The 16,596-nt window shown below is 37.7% G+C and overlaps 22 non-coding genes across 22 annotated transcripts; all 22 read left to right on the forward strand.

The window, feature by feature from the left end:
* Positions 1–667: 667 nt before the first annotated feature.
* On the forward strand, positions 668–749 carry Trnal-uag (transfer RNA leucine (anticodon UAG)). The gene has a single exon. It is a non-coding gene; the product is annotated as a tRNA-Leu (tRNA).
* Positions 750–916: 167 nt separating this feature from the next.
* Positions 917–998, forward strand: Trnal-aag (transfer RNA leucine (anticodon AAG)). The gene has a single exon. It is a non-coding gene; the product is annotated as a tRNA-Leu (tRNA).
* Positions 999–2,283: 1,285 nt separating this feature from the next.
* Positions 2,284–2,365, forward strand: Trnal-uag (transfer RNA leucine (anticodon UAG)). The gene has a single exon. It is a non-coding gene; the product is annotated as a tRNA-Leu (tRNA).
* A 387-nt stretch (positions 2,366–2,752) lies between these two features.
* On the forward strand, positions 2,753–2,834 carry Trnal-aag (transfer RNA leucine (anticodon AAG)). The gene has a single exon. It is a non-coding gene; the product is annotated as a tRNA-Leu (tRNA).
* A 1,077-nt stretch (positions 2,835–3,911) lies between these two features.
* On the forward strand, positions 3,912–3,993 carry Trnal-uag (transfer RNA leucine (anticodon UAG)). The gene has a single exon. It is a non-coding gene; the product is annotated as a tRNA-Leu (tRNA).
* A 387-nt stretch (positions 3,994–4,380) lies between these two features.
* Positions 4,381–4,462, forward strand: Trnal-aag (transfer RNA leucine (anticodon AAG)). The gene has a single exon. It is a non-coding gene; the product is annotated as a tRNA-Leu (tRNA).
* A 1,077-nt stretch (positions 4,463–5,539) lies between these two features.
* Trnal-uag (transfer RNA leucine (anticodon UAG)) lies at positions 5,540–5,621 on the forward strand. The gene has a single exon. It is a non-coding gene; the product is annotated as a tRNA-Leu (tRNA).
* Positions 5,622–5,788: 167 nt separating this feature from the next.
* On the forward strand, positions 5,789–5,870 carry Trnal-aag (transfer RNA leucine (anticodon AAG)). Its single transcript has one exon. It is a non-coding gene; the product is annotated as a tRNA-Leu (tRNA).
* A 139-nt stretch (positions 5,871–6,009) lies between these two features.
* Trnal-aag (transfer RNA leucine (anticodon AAG)) lies at positions 6,010–6,091 on the forward strand. The gene has a single exon. It is a non-coding gene; the product is annotated as a tRNA-Leu (tRNA).
* A 1,077-nt stretch (positions 6,092–7,168) lies between these two features.
* On the forward strand, positions 7,169–7,250 carry Trnal-uag (transfer RNA leucine (anticodon UAG)). The gene has a single exon. It is a non-coding gene; the product is annotated as a tRNA-Leu (tRNA).
* Positions 7,251–7,637: 387 nt separating this feature from the next.
* Trnal-aag (transfer RNA leucine (anticodon AAG)) lies at positions 7,638–7,719 on the forward strand. Its single transcript has one exon. It is a non-coding gene; the product is annotated as a tRNA-Leu (tRNA).
* Positions 7,720–8,796: 1,077 nt separating this feature from the next.
* Positions 8,797–8,878, forward strand: Trnal-uag (transfer RNA leucine (anticodon UAG)). The gene has a single exon. It is a non-coding gene; the product is annotated as a tRNA-Leu (tRNA).
* A 387-nt stretch (positions 8,879–9,265) lies between these two features.
* Positions 9,266–9,347, forward strand: Trnal-aag (transfer RNA leucine (anticodon AAG)). The gene has a single exon. It is a non-coding gene; the product is annotated as a tRNA-Leu (tRNA).
* A 1,077-nt stretch (positions 9,348–10,424) lies between these two features.
* Trnal-uag (transfer RNA leucine (anticodon UAG)) lies at positions 10,425–10,506 on the forward strand. The gene has a single exon. It is a non-coding gene; the product is annotated as a tRNA-Leu (tRNA).
* A 387-nt stretch (positions 10,507–10,893) lies between these two features.
* Positions 10,894–10,975, forward strand: Trnal-aag (transfer RNA leucine (anticodon AAG)). The gene has a single exon. It is a non-coding gene; the product is annotated as a tRNA-Leu (tRNA).
* Positions 10,976–12,052: 1,077 nt separating this feature from the next.
* Trnal-uag (transfer RNA leucine (anticodon UAG)) lies at positions 12,053–12,134 on the forward strand. Its single transcript has one exon. It is a non-coding gene; the product is annotated as a tRNA-Leu (tRNA).
* A 387-nt stretch (positions 12,135–12,521) lies between these two features.
* Positions 12,522–12,603, forward strand: Trnal-aag (transfer RNA leucine (anticodon AAG)). The gene has a single exon. It is a non-coding gene; the product is annotated as a tRNA-Leu (tRNA).
* Positions 12,604–13,680: 1,077 nt separating this feature from the next.
* Positions 13,681–13,762, forward strand: Trnal-uag (transfer RNA leucine (anticodon UAG)). The gene has a single exon. It is a non-coding gene; the product is annotated as a tRNA-Leu (tRNA).
* A 387-nt stretch (positions 13,763–14,149) lies between these two features.
* Positions 14,150–14,231, forward strand: Trnal-aag (transfer RNA leucine (anticodon AAG)). Its single transcript has one exon. It is a non-coding gene; the product is annotated as a tRNA-Leu (tRNA).
* A 1,077-nt stretch (positions 14,232–15,308) lies between these two features.
* Trnal-uag (transfer RNA leucine (anticodon UAG)) lies at positions 15,309–15,390 on the forward strand. The gene has a single exon. It is a non-coding gene; the product is annotated as a tRNA-Leu (tRNA).
* Positions 15,391–15,554: 164 nt separating this feature from the next.
* On the forward strand, positions 15,555–15,636 carry Trnal-aag (transfer RNA leucine (anticodon AAG)). Its single transcript has one exon. It is a non-coding gene; the product is annotated as a tRNA-Leu (tRNA).
* Positions 15,637–15,775: 139 nt separating this feature from the next.
* On the forward strand, positions 15,776–15,857 carry Trnal-aag (transfer RNA leucine (anticodon AAG)). Its single transcript has one exon. It is a non-coding gene; the product is annotated as a tRNA-Leu (tRNA).
* The last annotated feature ends 739 nt before the right edge of the window (positions 15,858–16,596 follow it).

Here is a 16,596-nt window from a genome sequence, read left to right on the forward strand (position 1 = left end):
TGACCAACGATAATATTTACATAAAGAAGAACATACGTAATTTGATGATACTGAATAGGCCCGTCTGATAACGAAAGGATGGGCCTAATCTAATGCGAGCCTTCATTTCCCATATTATATGAAGTATTGCCGCAGTTAGGTCGTGTAAACGTTGATTACTCCAAAGTTATTTTTCTAATTATGTCACCAACTTGCATGTTGGTAACTGTTATAAAAGAGCTTCAGATCCATACAACATGTCTGGAAATATCGGAATTTCAAACTCCGTCATAATTTCGATCATGGAAAATGATTTTAAAGATGACTTCACACTCATAGTTCTAAGATATATCATATGCGGAAGTTTATTGGCTAAAATCTGGGCGACGCTGTGAGTGTATGCTCTAAACAGACCGGAAGTTATAACGAAAAGAGTGAATTTCAAGTTTTTACGAAAACTTGAGTTTTGACCTCGATATGCCGAAATCAAAGCCGCATTAAGGTAGACGATTGTTTGACAAGTTTGATGTCAGTTGCTGAAGCGATGTATACTGTACACAAACAAGCAAACAAACTTGACAAAAAACATGACCTGATTGTCGGAGGTAAAATCACTATGTATTTGTGTCTGTTGAAAGTTGTATTTATGAGTTGTGATTAACGAAGCGAGGTTAGCGAGTTCTTATCTGGTAGCGTGGCCGAGCGGTCTAAGGCGCTGGTTTTAGGCACCAGTCTCTTCGGAGGCGTGGGTTCGAATCCCACCGCTGCCAATAGTGTACACTTTTGCCATGAATTCCGACGGAAAAATGGGTCAAATACCACGTGTATGAGCAATTTGGTCGTATAATGAAATGATTAAATTTTAGATGAAATCTTGTCAAAGTTTGAAATGCAAAGTGATTGTGATGAAAACGCAAAATAACTGCAGCGTAAGGTAGGTAGCGTGGCCGAGCGGTCTAAGGCGCTGGTTTAAGGCACCAGTCTCTTCGGAGGCGTGGGTTCGAATCCCACCGCTGCCAATAGTGTACACGTTGGTTGTTAATTCCAATAGAAATAAAACTTTTAAATGACGTAAATCAAATTTTTGTGTAGGATTTCTTCAAATTTCACATTTATATTGAGTATGATTAAAACGCGAAGTATCGAATGCAGAGGGCAGGTAGCGTGGCCGAGCGGTTTAAGGCACCAGTCTCTTCGGAGGCGTGGGTTCGAATCCCACCGCTATCATGTGTAACATTTAAGTTACGTCCATAACTGTTTTTACTCAATTCCGCTCAAGCTTTGATCTTACAACATCATAAAAGTTAAAATACTGTGAAAGTGCTACTTCGGAAAGACGGGAAAAGAAAAAAATTCTTATATGAGTAAAAATATAAGCACACGTCGTTTTAATAGTTTTAAAATTCATTCTAACGTAACGGCTGAATTACTATTCGAGAATGTTAAAATTCAGCTCGGCTTATAGAGAGAATAATTATATTGGAAAAGATACATAATTGAAAAAAGAATATAGTCTAAGTTGAAGTATGGATGACCAAAAAGAAAAAGAAATTATTGTCGCATACCAGTTGTTAAATTAATACTCGTTGATTTCATGATTATGAATGTGTGTGTATGGGAAAGTTTGAATCTTACTTTGACCAACGATAATATTTACATAAAGAAGAACATACGTAATTTGATGATACTGAATAGGCCCGTCTGATAACGAAAGGATGGGCCTAATCTAATGCGAGCCTTCATTTCCCATATTATATGAAGTATTGCCGCAGTTAGGTCGTGTAAACGTTGATTACTCCAAAGTTATTTTTCTAATTATGTCACCAACTTGCATGTTGGTAACTGTTATAAAAGAGCTTCAGATCCATACAACATGTCTGGAAATATCGGAATTTCAAACTCCGTCATAATTTCGATCATGGAAAATGATTTTAAAGATGACTTCACACTCATAGTTCAAAGATATATCATATGCGGAAGTTTATTGGCTAAAATCTGGGCGACGCTGTGAGTGTATGCTCTAAACAGACCCGAAGTTATAACGAAAAGAGTGAATTTCAAGTTTTTACGAAAACTTGAGTTTTGACCTCGATATGCCGAAATCAAAGCCGCATTAAGGTAGACGATTGTTTGACAAGTTTGATGTCAGTTGCTGAAGCGATGTATACTGTACACAAACAAGCAAACAAACTTGACAAAAAACATGACCTGATTGTCGGAGGTAAAATCACTATGTATTTGTGTCTGTTGAAAGTTGTATTTATGAGTTGTGATTAACGAAGCGAGGTTAGCGAGTTCTTATCTGGTAGCGTGGCCGAGCGGTCTAAGGCGCTGGTTTTAGGCACCAGTCTCTTCGGAGGCGTGGGTTCGAATCCCTCCGCTGCCAATAGTGTACACTTTTGCCATGAATTCCGACGGAAAAATGGGTCAAATACCACGTGTATGAGCAATTTGGTCGTATAATGAAATGATTAAATTTTAGATGAAATCTTGTCAAAGTTTGAAATGCAAAGTGATTGTGATGAAAACGCAAAATAACTGCAGCGTAAGGTAGGTAGCGTGGCCGAGCGGTCTAAGGCGCTGGTTTAAGCACCAGTCTCTTCGGAGGCGTGGGTTCGAATCCCACCGCTGCCAATAGTGTACACGTTGGTTGTTAATTCCAATAGAAATAAAACTTTTAAATGACGTAAATCAAATTTTTGTGTAGGATTTCTTCAAATTTCACATTTATATTGAGTATCATTAAAACGCGAAGTATCGAATGCAGAGGGCAGGTAGCGTGGCCGAGCGGTCTAAGGCGATGGTTTAAGGCACCAGTCTCTTCGGAGGCGTGGGTTCGAATCCCACCGCTATCATGTGTAACATTTAAGTTACGTCCATAACTGTTTTTACTCAATTCCGCTCAAGCTTTGATCTTACAACATCATAAAAGTTAAAATACTGTGAAAGTGCTACTTCGGAAAGACGGGAAAAGAAAAAAATTCTTATATGAGTAAAAATATAAGCACACGTCGTTTTAATAGTTTTAAAATTCATTCTAACGTAACGGCTGAATTACTATTCGAGAATGTTAAAATTCAGCTCGGCTTATAGAGAGAATAATTATATTGGAAAAGATACATAATTGAAAAAAGAATATAGTCTAAGTTGAAGTATGGATGACCAAAAAGAAAAAGAAATTATTGTCGCATACCAGTTGTTAAATTAATACTCGTTGATTTCATGATTATGAATGTGTGTGTATGGGAAAGTTTGAATCTTACTTTGACCAACGATAATATTTACATAAAGAAGAACATACGTAATTTGATGATACTGAATAGGCCCGTCTGATAACGAAAGGATGGGCCTAATCTAATGCGAGCCTTCATTTCCCATATTATATGAAGTATTGCCGCAGTTAGGTCGTGTAAACGTTGATTACTCCAAAGTTATTTTTCTAATTATGTCACCAACTTGCATGTTGGTAACTGTTATAAAAGAGCTTCAGATCCATACAACATGTCTGGAAATATCGGAATTTCAAACTCCGTCATAATTTCGATCATGGAAAATGATTTTAAAGATGACTTCACACTCATAGTTCAAAGATATATCATATGCGGAAGTTTATTGGCTAAAATCTGGGCGACGCTGTGAGTGTATGCTCTAAACAGACCCGAAGTTATAACGAAAAGAGTGAATTTCAAGTTTTTACGAAAACTTGAGTTTTGACCTCGATATGCCGAAATCAAAGCCGCATTAAGGTAGACGATTGTTTGACAAGTTTGATGTCAGTTGCTGAAGCGATGTATACTGTACACAAACAAGCAAACAAACTTGACAAAAAACATGACCTGATTGTCGGAGGTAAAATCACTATGTATTTGTGTCTGTTGAAAGTTGTATTTATGAGTTGTGATTAACGAAGCGAGGTTAGCGAGTTCTTATCTGGTAGCGTGGCCGAGCGGTCTAAGGCGCTGGTTTTAGGCACCAGTCTCTTCGGAGGCGTGGGTTCGAATCCCTCCGCTGCCAATAGTGTACACTTTTGCCATGAATTCCGACGGAAAAATGGGTCAAATACCACGTGTATGAGCAATTTGGTCGTATAATGAAATGATTAAATTTTAGATGAAATCTTGTCAAAGTTTGAAATGCAAAGTGATTGTGATGAAAACGCAAAATAACTGCAGCGTAAGGTAGGTAGCGTGGCCGAGCGGTCTAAGGCGCTGGTTTAAGCACCAGTCTCTTCGGAGGCGTGGGTTCGAATCCCACCGCTGCCAATAGTGTACACGTTGGTTGTTAATTCCAATAGAAATAAAACTTTTAAATGACGTAAATCAAATTTTTGTGTAGGATTTCTTCAAATTTCACATTTATATTGAGTATCATTAAAACGCGAAGAATCGAATGCAGAGGGCAGGTAGCGTGGCCGAGCGGTCTAAGGCGATGGTTTAAGGCACCAGTCTCTTCGGAGGCGTGGGTTCGAATCCCACCGCTATCATGTGTAACATTTAAGTTACGTCCATAACTGTTTTTACTCAATTCCGCTCAAGCTTTGATCTTACAACATCATAAAAGTTAAAATACTGTGAAAGTGCTACTTCGGAAAGACGGGAAAAGAAAAAAATTCTTATATGAGTAAAAATATAAGCACACGTCGTTTTAATAGTTTTAAAATTCATTCTAACGTAACGGCTGAATTACTATTCGAGAATGTTAAAATTCAGCTCGGCTTATAGAGAGAATAATTATATTGGAAAAGATACATAATTGAAAAAAGAATATAGTCTAAGTTGAAGTATGGATGACCAAAAAGAAAAAGAAATTATTGTCGCATACCAGTTGTTAAATTAATACTCGTTGATTTCATGATTATGAATGTGTGTGTATGGGAAAGTTTGAATCTTACTTTGACCAACGATAATATTTACATAAAGAAGAACATACGTAATTTGATGATACTGAATAGGCCCGTCTGATAACGAAAGGATGGGCCTAATCTAATGCGAGCCTTCATTTCCCATATTATATGAAGTATTGCCGCAGTTAGGTCGTGTAAACGTTGATTACTCCAAAGTTATTTTTCTAATTATGTCACCAACTTGCATGTTGGTAACTGTTATAAAAGAGCTTCAGATCCATACAACATGTCTGGAAATATCGGAATTTCAAACTCCGTCATAATTTCGATCATGGAAAATGATTTTAAAGATGACTTCACACTCATAGTTCAAAGATATATCATATGCGGAAGTTTATTGGCTAAAATCTGGGCGACGCTGTGAGTGTATGCTCTAAACAGACCCGAAGTTATAACGAAAAGAGTGAATTTCAAGTTTTTACGAAAACTTGAGTTTTGACCTCGATATGCCGAAATCAAAGCCGCATTAAGGTAGACGATTGTTTGACAAGTTTGATGTCAGTTGCTGAAGCGATGTATACTGTACACAAACAAGCAAACAAACTTGACAAAAAACATGACCTGATTGTCGGAGGTAAAATCACTATGTATTTGTGTCTGTTGAAAGTTGTATTTATGAGTTGTGATTAACGAAGCGAGGTTAGCGAGTTCTTATCTGGTAGCGTGGCCGAGCGGTCTAAGGCGCTGGTTTTAGGCACCAGTCTCTTCGGAGGCGTGGGTTCGAATCCCACCGCTGCCAATAGTGTACACTTTTGCCATGAATTCCGACGGAAAAATGGGTCAAATACCACGTGTATGAGCAATTTGGTCGTATAATGAAATGATTAAATTTTAGATGAAATCTTGTCAAAGTTTGAAATGCAAAGTGATTGTGATGAAAATGCAAAATAACTGCAGCGTAAGGTAGGTAGCGTGGCCGAGCGGTCTAAGGCGCTGGTTTAAGGCACCAGTCTCTTCGGAGGCGTGGGTTCGAATCCCACCGCTGCCAATAGTGTACACGTTGGTTGTTAATTCCAATAGAAATAAAACTTTTAAATGACGTAAATCAAATTTTTGTGTAGGATTTCTTCAAATTTCACATTTATATTGAGTATGATTAAAACGCGAAGTATCGAATGCAGAAGGCAGGTAGCGTGGCCGAGCGGTCTAAGGCGCTGGTTTAAGGCACCAGTCTCTTCGGAGGCGTGGGTTCGAATCTCACCGCTATCATGTGTAACATTTAAGTTACGTCCATAACTGTTTTTACTCAATTCCGCTCAAGCTTTGATCTTACAACATCATGGAAGTTAAAATACTGTGAAAGTGCTACTTCGGAAAGACGGGAAAAGAAAAAAATTCTTATATGAGTAAAAATATAAGCACACGTCGTTTTAATAGTTTTAAAATTCATTCTAACGTAACGGCTGAATTACTATTCGAGAATGTTAAAATTCAGCTCGGCTTATAGAGAGAATAATTATATTGGAAAAGATACATAATTGAAAAAAGAATATAGTCCAAGTGGAAGTATGGATGACCAAAAAGAAAAAGAAATTATTGTCGCATACCAGTTGTTAAATTAATACTCGTTGATTTCATGATTATGAATGTGTGTGTATGGGAAAGTTTGAATCTTACTTTGACCAACGATAATATTTACATAAAGAAGAACATACGTAATTTGATGATACTGAATAGGCCCGTCTGATAACGAAAGGATGGGCCTAATCTAATGCGAGCCTTCATTTCCCATATTATATGAAGTATTGCCGCAGTTAGGTCGTGTAAACGTTGATTACTCCAAAGTTATTTTTCTAATTATGTCACCAACTTGCATGTTGGTAACTGTTATAAAAGAGCTTCAGATCCATACAACATGTCTGGAAATATCGGAATTTCAAACTCCGTCATAATTTCGATCATGGAAAATGATTTTAAAGATGACTTCACACTCATAGTTCAAAGATATATCATATGCGGAAGTTTATTGGCTAAAATCTGGGCGACGCTGTGAGTGTATGCTCTAAACAGACCCGAAGTTATAACGAAAAGAGTGAATTTCAAGTTTTTACGAAAACTTGAGTTTTGACCTCGATATGCCGAAATCAAAGCCGCATTAAGGTAGACGATTGTTTGACAAGTTTGATGTCAGTTGCTGAAGCGATGTATACTGTACACAAACAAGCAAACAAACTTGACAAAAAACATGACCTGATTGTCGGAGGTAAAATCACTATGTATTTGTGTCTGTTGAAAGTTGTATTTATGAGTTGTGATTAACGAAGCGAGGTTAGCGAGTTCTTATCTGGTAGCGTGGCCGAGCGGTCTAAGGCGCTGGTTTTAGGCACCAGTCTCTTCGGAGGCGTGGGTTCGAATCCCTCCGCTGCCAATAGTGTACACTTTTGCCATGAATTCCGACGGAAAAATGGGTCAAATACCACGTGTATGAGCAATTTGGTCGTATAATGAAATGATTAAATTTTAGATGAAATCTTGTCAAAGTTTGAAATGCAAAGTGATTGTGATGAAAACGCAAAATAACTGCAGCGTAAGGTAGGTAGCGTGGCCGAGCGGTCTAAGGCGCTGGTTTAAGCACCAGTCTCTTCGGAGGCGTGGGTTCGAATCCCACCGCTGCCAATAGTGTACACGTTGGTTGTTAATTCCAATAGAAATAAAACTTTTAAATGACGTAAATCAAATTTTTGTGTAGGATTTCTTCAAATTTCACATTTATATTGAGTATCATTAAAACGCGAAGTATCGAATGCAGAGGGCAGGTAGCGTGGCCGAGCGGTCTAAGGCGCTGGTTTAAGGCACCAGTCTCTTCGGAGGCGTGGGTTCGAATCCCACCGCTATCATGTGTAACATTTAAGTTACGTCCATAACTGTTTTTACTCAATTCCGCTCAAGCTTTGATCTTACAACATCATGGAAGTTAAAATACTGTGGAAGTGCTACTTCGGAAAGACGGGAAAAGAAAAAAATTCTTATATGAGTAAAAATATAAGCACACGTCGTTTTAATAGTTTTAAAATTCATTCTAACGTAACGGCTGAATTACTATTCGAGAATGTTAAAATTCAGCTCGGCTTATAGAGAGAATAATTATATTGGAAAAGATACATAATTGAAAAAAGAATATAGTGTAAGTGGAAGTATGGATGACCAAAAAGAAAAAGAAATTATTGTCGCATACCAGTTGTTAAATTAATACTCGTTGATTTCATGATTATGAATGTGTGTGTATGGGAAAGTTTGAATCTTACTTTGACCAACGATAATATTTACATAAAGAAGAACATACGTAATTTGATGATACTGAATAGGCCCGTCTGATAACGAAAGGATGGGCCTAATCTAATGCGAGCCTTCATTTCCCATATTATATGAAGTATTGCCGCAGTTAGGTCGTGTAAACGTTGATTACTCCAAAGTTATTTTTCTAATTATGTCACCAACTTGCATGTTGGTAACTGTTATAAAAGAGCTTCAGATCCATACAACATGTCTGGAAATATCGGAATTTCAAACTCCGTCATAATTTCGATCATGGAAAATGATTTTAAAGATGACTTCACACTCATAGTTCAAAGATATATCATATGCGGAAGTTTATTGGCTAAAATCTGGGCGACGCTGTGAGTGTATGCTCTAAACAGACCCGAAGTTATAACGAAAAGAGTGAATTTCAAGTTTTTACGAAAACTTGAGTTTTGACCTCGATATGCCGAAATCAAAGCCGCATTAAGGTAGACGATTGTTTGACAAGTTTGATGTCAGTTGCTGAAGCGATGTATACTGTACACAAACAAGCAAACAAACTTGACAAAAAACATGACCTGATTGTCGGAGGTAAAATCACTATGTATTTGTGTCTGTTGAAAGTTGTATTTATGAGTTGTGATTAACGAAGCGAGGTTAGCGAGTTCTTATCTGGTAGCGTGGCCGAGCGGTCTAAGGCGCTGGTTTTAGGCACCAGTCTCTTCGGAGGCGTGGGTTCGAATCCCACCGCTGCCAATAGTGTACACTTTTGCCATGAATTCCGACCGAAAAATGGGTCAAATACCACGTGTATGAGCAATTTGGTCGTATAATGAAATGATTAAATTTTAGATGAAATCTTGTCAAAGTTTGAAATGCAAAGTGATTGTGATGAAAACGCAAAATAACTGCAGCGTAAGGTAGGTAGCGTGGCCGAGCGGTCTAAGGCGCTGGTTTAAGCACCAGTCTCTTCGGAGGTGTGGGTTCGAATCCCACCGCTGCCAATAGTGTACACGTTGGTTGTTAATTCCAATAGAAATAAAACTTTTAAATGACGTAAATCAAATTTTTGTGTAGGATTTCTTCAAATTTCACATTTATATTGAGTATGATTAAAACGCGAAGTATCGAATGCAGAGGGCAGGTAGCGTGGCCGAGCGGTCTAAGGCGCTGGTTTAAGGCACCAGTCTCTTCGGAGGCGTGGGTTCGAATCCCACCGCTATCATGTGTAACATTTAAGTTACGTCCATAACTGTTTTTACTCAATTCCGCTCAAGCTTTGATCTTACAACATCATGGAAGTTAAAATACTGTGAAAGTGCTACTTCGGAAAGACGGGAAAAGAAAAAAATTCTTATATGAGTAAAAATATAAGCACACGTCGTTTTAATAGTTTTAAAATTCATTCTAACGTAACGGCTGAATTACTATTCGAGAATGTTAAAATTCAGCTCGGCTTATAGAGAGAATAATTATATTGGAAAAGATACATAATTGAAAAAAGAATATAGTCCAAGTGGAAGTATGGATGACCAAAAAGAAAAAGAAATTATTGTCGCATACCAGTTGTTAAATTAATACTCGTTGATTTCATGATTATGAATGTGTGTGTATGGGAAAGTTTGAATCTTACTTTGACCAACGATAATATTTACATAAAGAAGAACATACGTAATTTGATGATACTGAATAGGCCCGTCTGATAACGAAAGGATGGGCCTAATCTAATGCGAGCCTTCATTTCCCATATTATATGAAGTATTGCCGCAGTTAGGTCGTGTAAACGTTGATTACTCCAAAGTTATTTTTCTAATTATGTCACCAACTTGCATGTTGGTAACTGTTATAAAAGAGCTTCAGATCCATACAACATGTCTGGAAATATCGGAATTTCAAACTCCGTCATAATTTCGATCATGGAAAATGATTTTAAAGATGACTTCACACTCATAGTTCAAAGATATATCATATGCGGAAGTTTATTGGCTAAAATCTGGGCGACGCTGTGAGTGTATGCTCTAAACAGACCCGAAGTTATAACGAAAAGAGTGAATTTCAAGTTTTTACGAAAACTTGAGTTTTGACCTCGATATGCCGAAATCAAAGCCGCATTAAGGTAGACGATTGTTTGACAAGTTTGATGTCAGTTGCTGAAGCGATGTATACTGTACACAAACAAGCAAACAAACTTGACAAAAAACATGACCTGATTGTCGGAGGTAAAATCACTATGTATTTGTGTCTGTTGAAAGTTGTATTTATGAGTTGTGATTAACGAAGCGAGGTTAGCGAGTTCTTATCTGGTAGCGTGGCCGAGCGGTCTAAGGCGCTGGTTTTAGGCACCAGTCTCTTCGGAGGCGTGGGTTCGAATCCCACCGCTGCCAATAGTGTACACTTTTGCCATGAATTCCGACGGAAAAATGGGTCAAATACCACGTGTATGAGCAATTTGGTCGTATAATGAAATGATTAAATTTTAGATGAAATCTTGTCAAAGTTTGAAATGCAAAGTGATTGTGATGAAAACGCAAAATAACTGCAGCGTAAGGTAGGTAGCGTGGCCGAGCGGTCTAAGGCGCTGGTTTAAGCACCAGTCTCTTCGGAGGTGTGGGTTCGAATCCCACCGCTGCCAATAGTGTACACGTTGGTTGTTAATTCCAATAGAAATAAAACTTTTAAATGACGTAAATCAAATTTTTGTGTAGGATTTCTTCAAATTTCACATTTATATTGAGTATGATTAAAACGTGAAGTATCGAATGCAGAGGGCAGGTAGCGTGGCCGAGCGGTCTAAGGCGCTGGTTTAAGGCACCAGTCTCTTCGGAGGCGTGGGTTCGAATCCCACCGCTATCATGTGTAACATTTAAGTTACGTCCATAACTGTTTTTACTCAATTCCGCTCAAGCTTTGATCTTACAACATCATGGAAGTTAAAATACTGTGAAAGTGCTACTTCGGAAAGACGGGAAAAGAAAAAAATTCTTATATGAGTAAAAATATAAGCACACGTCGTTTTAATAGTTTTAAAATTCATTCTAACGTAACGGCTGAATTACTATTCGAGAATGTTAAAATTCAGCTCGGCTTATAGAGAGAATAATTATATTGGAAAAGATACATAATTGAAAAAAGAATATAGTCCAAGTGGAAGTATGGATGACCAAAAAGAAAAAGAAATTATTGTCGCATACCAGTTGTTAAATTAATACTCGTTGATTTCATGATTATGAATGTGTGTGTATGGGAAAGTTTGAATCTTACTTTGACCAACGATAATATTTACATAAAGAAGAACATACGTAATTTGATGATACTGAATAGGCCCGTCTGATAACGAAAGGATGGGCCTAATCTAATGCGAGCCTTCATTTCCCATATTATATGAAGTATTGCCGCAGTTAGGTCGTGTAAACGTTGATTACTCCAAAGTTATTTTTCTAATTATGTCACCAACTTGCATGTTGGTAACTGTTATAAAAGAGCTTCAGATCCATACAACATGTCTGGAAATATCGGAATTTCAAACTCCGTCATAATTTCGATCATGGAAAATGATTTTAAAGATGACTTCACACTCATAGTTCAAAGATATATCATATGCGGAAGTTTATTGGCTAAAATCTGGGCGACGCTGTGAGTGTATGCTCTAAACAGACCCGAAGTTATAACGAAAAGAGTGAATTTCAAGTTTTTACGAAAACTTGAGTTTTGACCTCGATATGCCGAAATCAAAGCCGCATTAAGGTAGACGATTGTTTGACAAGTTTGATGTCAGTTGCTGAAGCGATGTATACTGTACACAAACAAGCAAACAAACTTGACAAAAAACATGACCTGATTGTCGGAGGTAAAATCACTATGTATTTGTGTCTGTTGAAAGTTGTATTTATGAGTTGTGATTAACGAAGCGAGGTTAGCGAGTTCTTATCTGGTAGCGTGGCCGAGCGGTCTAAGGCGCTGGTTTTAGGCACCAGTCTCTTCGGAGGCGTGGGTTCGAATCCCACCGCTGCCAATAGTGTACACTTTTGCCATGAATTCCGACGGAAAAATGGGTCAAATACCACGTGTATGAGCAATTTGGTCGTATAATGAAATGATTAAATTTTAGATGAAATCTTGTCAAAGTTTGAAATGCAAAGTGATTGTGATGAAAACGCAAAATAACTGCAGCGTAAGGTAGGTAGCGTGGCCGAGCGGTCTAAGGCGCTGGTTTAAGCACCAGTCTCTTCGGAGGCGTGGGTTCGAATCCCACCGCTGCCAATAGTGTACACGTTGGTTGTTAATTCCAATAGAAATAAAACTTTTAAATGACGTAAATCAAATTTTTGTGTAGGATTTCTTCAAATTTCACATTTATATTGAGTATGATTAAAACGCGAAGTATCGAATGCAGAAGGCAGGTAGCGTGGCCGAGCGGTCTAAGGCGCTGGTTTAAGGCACCAGTCTCTTCGGAGGCGTGGGTTCGAATCCCACCGCTATCATGTGTAATATTTAAGTTACGTCCATAACTGTTTTTACTCAATTCCGCTCAAGCTTTGATCTTACAACATCATGGAAGTTAAAATACTGTGAAAGTGCTACTTCGGAAAGACGGGAAAAGAAAAAAATTCTTATATGAGTAAAAATATAAGCACACGTCGTTTTAATAGTTTTAAAATTCATTCTAACGTAACGGCTGAATTACTATTCGAGAATGTTAAAATTCAGCTCGGCTTATAGAGAGAATAATTATATTGGAAAAGATACATAATTGAAAAAAGAATATAGTCCAAGTGGAAGTATGGATGACCAAAAAGAAAAAGAAATTATTGTCGCATACCAGTTGTTAAATTAATACTCGTTGATTTCATGATTATGAATGTGTGTGTATGGGAAAGTTTGAATCTTACTTTGACCAACGATAATATTTACATAAAGAAGAACATACGTAATTTGATGATACTGAATAGGCCCGTCTGATAACGAAAGGATGGGCCTAATCTAATGCGAGCCTTCATTTCCCATATTATATGAAGTATTGCCGCAGTTAGGTCGTGTAAACGTTGATTACTCCAAAGTTATTTTTCTAATTATGTCACCAACTTGCATGTTGGTAACTGTTATAAAAGAGCTTCAGATCCATACAACATGTCTGGAAATATCGGAATTTCAAACTCCGTCATAATTTCGATCATGGAAAATGATTTTAAAGATGACTTCACACTCATAGTTCAAAGATATATCATATGCGGAAGTTTATTGGCTAAAATCTGGGCGACGCTGTGAGTGTATGCTCTAAACAGACCCGAAGTTATAACGAAAAGAGTGAATTTCAAGTTTTTACGAAAACTTGAGTTTTGACCTCGATATGCCGAAATCAAAGCCGCATTAAGGTAGACGATTGTTTGACAAGTTTGATGTCAGTTGCTGAAGCGATGTATACTGTACACAAACAAGCAAACAAACTTGACAAAAAACATGACCTGATTGTCGGAGGTAAAATCACTATGTATTTGTGTCTGTTGAAAGTTGTATTTATGAGTTGTGATTAACGAAGCGAGGTTAGCGAGTTCTTATCTGGTAGCGTGGCCGAGCGGTCTAAGGCGCTGGTTTTAGGCACCAGTCTCTTCGGAGGCGTGGGTTCGAATCCCACCGCTGCCAATAGTGTACACTTTTGCCATGAATTCCGACGGAAAAATGGGTCAAATACCACGTGTATGAGCAATTTGGTCGTATAATGAAATGATTAAATTTTAGATGAAATCTTGTCAAAGTTTGAAATGCAAAGTGATTGTGATGAAAACGCAAAATAACTGCAGCGTAAGGTAGGTAGCGTGGCCGAGCGGTCTAAGGCGCTGGTTTAAGCACCAGTCTCTTCGGAGGCGTGGGTTCGAATCCCACCGCTGCCAATAGTGTACACGTTGGTTGTTAATTCCAATAGAAATAAAACTTTTAAATGACGTAAATCAAATTTTTGTGTAGGATTTCTTCAAATTTCACATTTATATTGAGTATGATTAAAACGCGAAGTATCGAATGCAGAGGGCAGGTAGCGTGGCCGAGCGGTCTAAGGCGCTGGTTTAAGGCACCAGTCTCTTCGGAGGCGTGGGTTCGAATCCCACCGCTATCATGTGTAACATTTAAGTTACGTCCATAACTGTTTTTACTCAATTCCGCTCAAGCTTTGATCTTACAACATCATGGAAGTTAAAATACTGTGAAAGTGCTACTTCGGAAAGACGGGAAAAGAAAAAAATTCTTATATGAGTAAAAATATAAGCACACGTCGTTTTAATAGTTTTAAAATTCATTCTAACGTAACGGCTGAATTACTATTCGAGAATGTTAAAATTCAGCTCGGCTTATAGAGAGAATAATTATATTGGAAAAGATACATAATTGAAAAAAGAATATAGTCCAAGTGGAAGTATGGATGACCAAAAAGAAAAAGAAATTATTGTCGCATACCAGTTGTTAAATTAATACTCGTTGATTTCATGATTATGAATGTGTGTGTATGGGAAAGTTTGAATCTTACTTTGACCAACGATAATATTTACATAAAGAAGAACATACGTAATTTGATGATACTGAATAGGCCCGTCTGATAACGAAAGGATGGGCCTAATCTAATGCGAGCCTTCATTTCCCATATTATATGAAGTATTGCCGCAGTTAGGTCGTGTAAACGTTGATTACTCCAAAGTTATTTTTCTAATTATGTCACCAACTTGCATGTTGGTAACTGTTATAAAAGAGCTTCAGATCCATACAACATGTCTGGAAATATCGGAATTTCAAACTCCGTCATAATTTCGATCATGGAAAATGATTTTAAAGATGACTTCACACTCATAGTTCAAAGATATATCATATGCGGAAGTTTATTGGCTAAAATCTGGGCGACGCTGTGAGTGTATGCTCTAAACAGACCCGAAGTTATAACGAAAAGAGTGAATTTCAAGTTTTTACGAAAACTTGAGTTTTGACCTCGATATGCCGAAATCAAAGCCGCATTAAGGTAGACGATTGTTTGACAAGTTTGATGTCAGTTGCTGAAGCGATGTATACTGTACACAAACAAGCAAACAAACTTGACAAAAAACATGACCTGATTGTCGGAGGTAAAATCACTATGTATTTGTGTCTGTTGAAAGTTGTATTTATGAGTTGTGATTAACGAAGCGAGGTTAGCGAGTTCTTATCTGGTAGCGTGGCCGAGCGGTCTAAGGCGCTGGTTTTAGGCACCAGTCTCTTCGGAGGCGTGGGTTCGAATCCCACCGCTGCCAATAGTGTACACTTTTGCCATGAATTCCGACGGAAAATGGTAAAAACAACGTGTATGAGCAATTTGGTCGTATAATGAAATGATTAAATTTTAGATGAAATCTTGTCAAAGTTTGAAATGCAAAGTGATTGTGATGAAAACGCAAAATAACTGCAGCGTAAGGTAGGTAGCGTGGCCGAGCGGTCTAAGGCGCTGGTTTAAGGCACCAGTCTCTTCGGAGGCGTGGGTTCGAATCCCACCGCTGCCAATAGTGTACACGTTGGTTGTTAATTCCAATAGAAATAAAACTTTTAAATGACGTAAATCAAATTTTTGTTTAGGATTTCTTCAAATTTCACATTTATATTGAGTATGATTAAAACGCGAAGTATCGAATGCAGAGGGCAGGTAGCGTGGCCGAGCGGTCTAAGGCGCTGGTTTAAGGCACCAGTCTCTTCGGAGGCGTGGGTTCGAATCCCACCGCTATCATGTGTAACATTTAAGTTACGTCCATAACTGTTTTTACTCAATTCCGCTCAAGCTTTGATCTTACAACATCATGGAAGTTAAAATACTGTGAAAGTGCTACTTCGGAAAGACGGGAAAAGAAAAAAATTCTTATATGAGTAAAAATATAAGCACACGTCGTTTTAATAGTTTTAAAATTCATTCTAACGTAACGGCTGAATTACTATTCGAGAATGTTAAAATTCAGCTCGGCTTATAGAGAGAATAATTATATTGGAAAAGATACATAATTGAAAAAAGAATATAGTCCAAGTGGAAGTATGGATGACCAAAAAGAAAAAGAAATTATTGTCGCATACCAGTTGTTAAATTAATACTCGTTGATTTCATGATTATGAATGTGTGTGTATGGGAAAGTTTGAATCTTACTTTGACCAACGATAATATTTACATAAAGAAGAACATACGTAATTTGATGATACTGAATAGGCCCGTCTGATAACGAAAGGATGGGCCTAATCTAATGCGAGCCTTCATTTCCCATATTATATGAAGTATTGCCGCAGTTAGGTCGTGTAAACGTTGATTACTCCAAAGTTATTTTTCTAATTATGTCACCAACTTGCATGTTGGTAACTGTTATAAAAGAGCTTCAGATCCATACAACATGTCTGGAAATATCGGAATTTCAAACTCCGTCATAATTTCGATCATGGAAAATGATTTTAAAGATGACTTCACACTCATAGTTCAAAGATAT

The sequence above is a fragment of the Euprymna scolopes genome, chromosome 29 (genome assembly GCF_053919585.1).
Source record: "Euprymna scolopes isolate OS-2025 chromosome 29, ASM5391958v1, whole genome shotgun sequence".
Lineage (NCBI taxonomy): Eukaryota > Metazoa > Mollusca > Cephalopoda > Sepiida > Sepiolidae > Euprymna > Euprymna scolopes.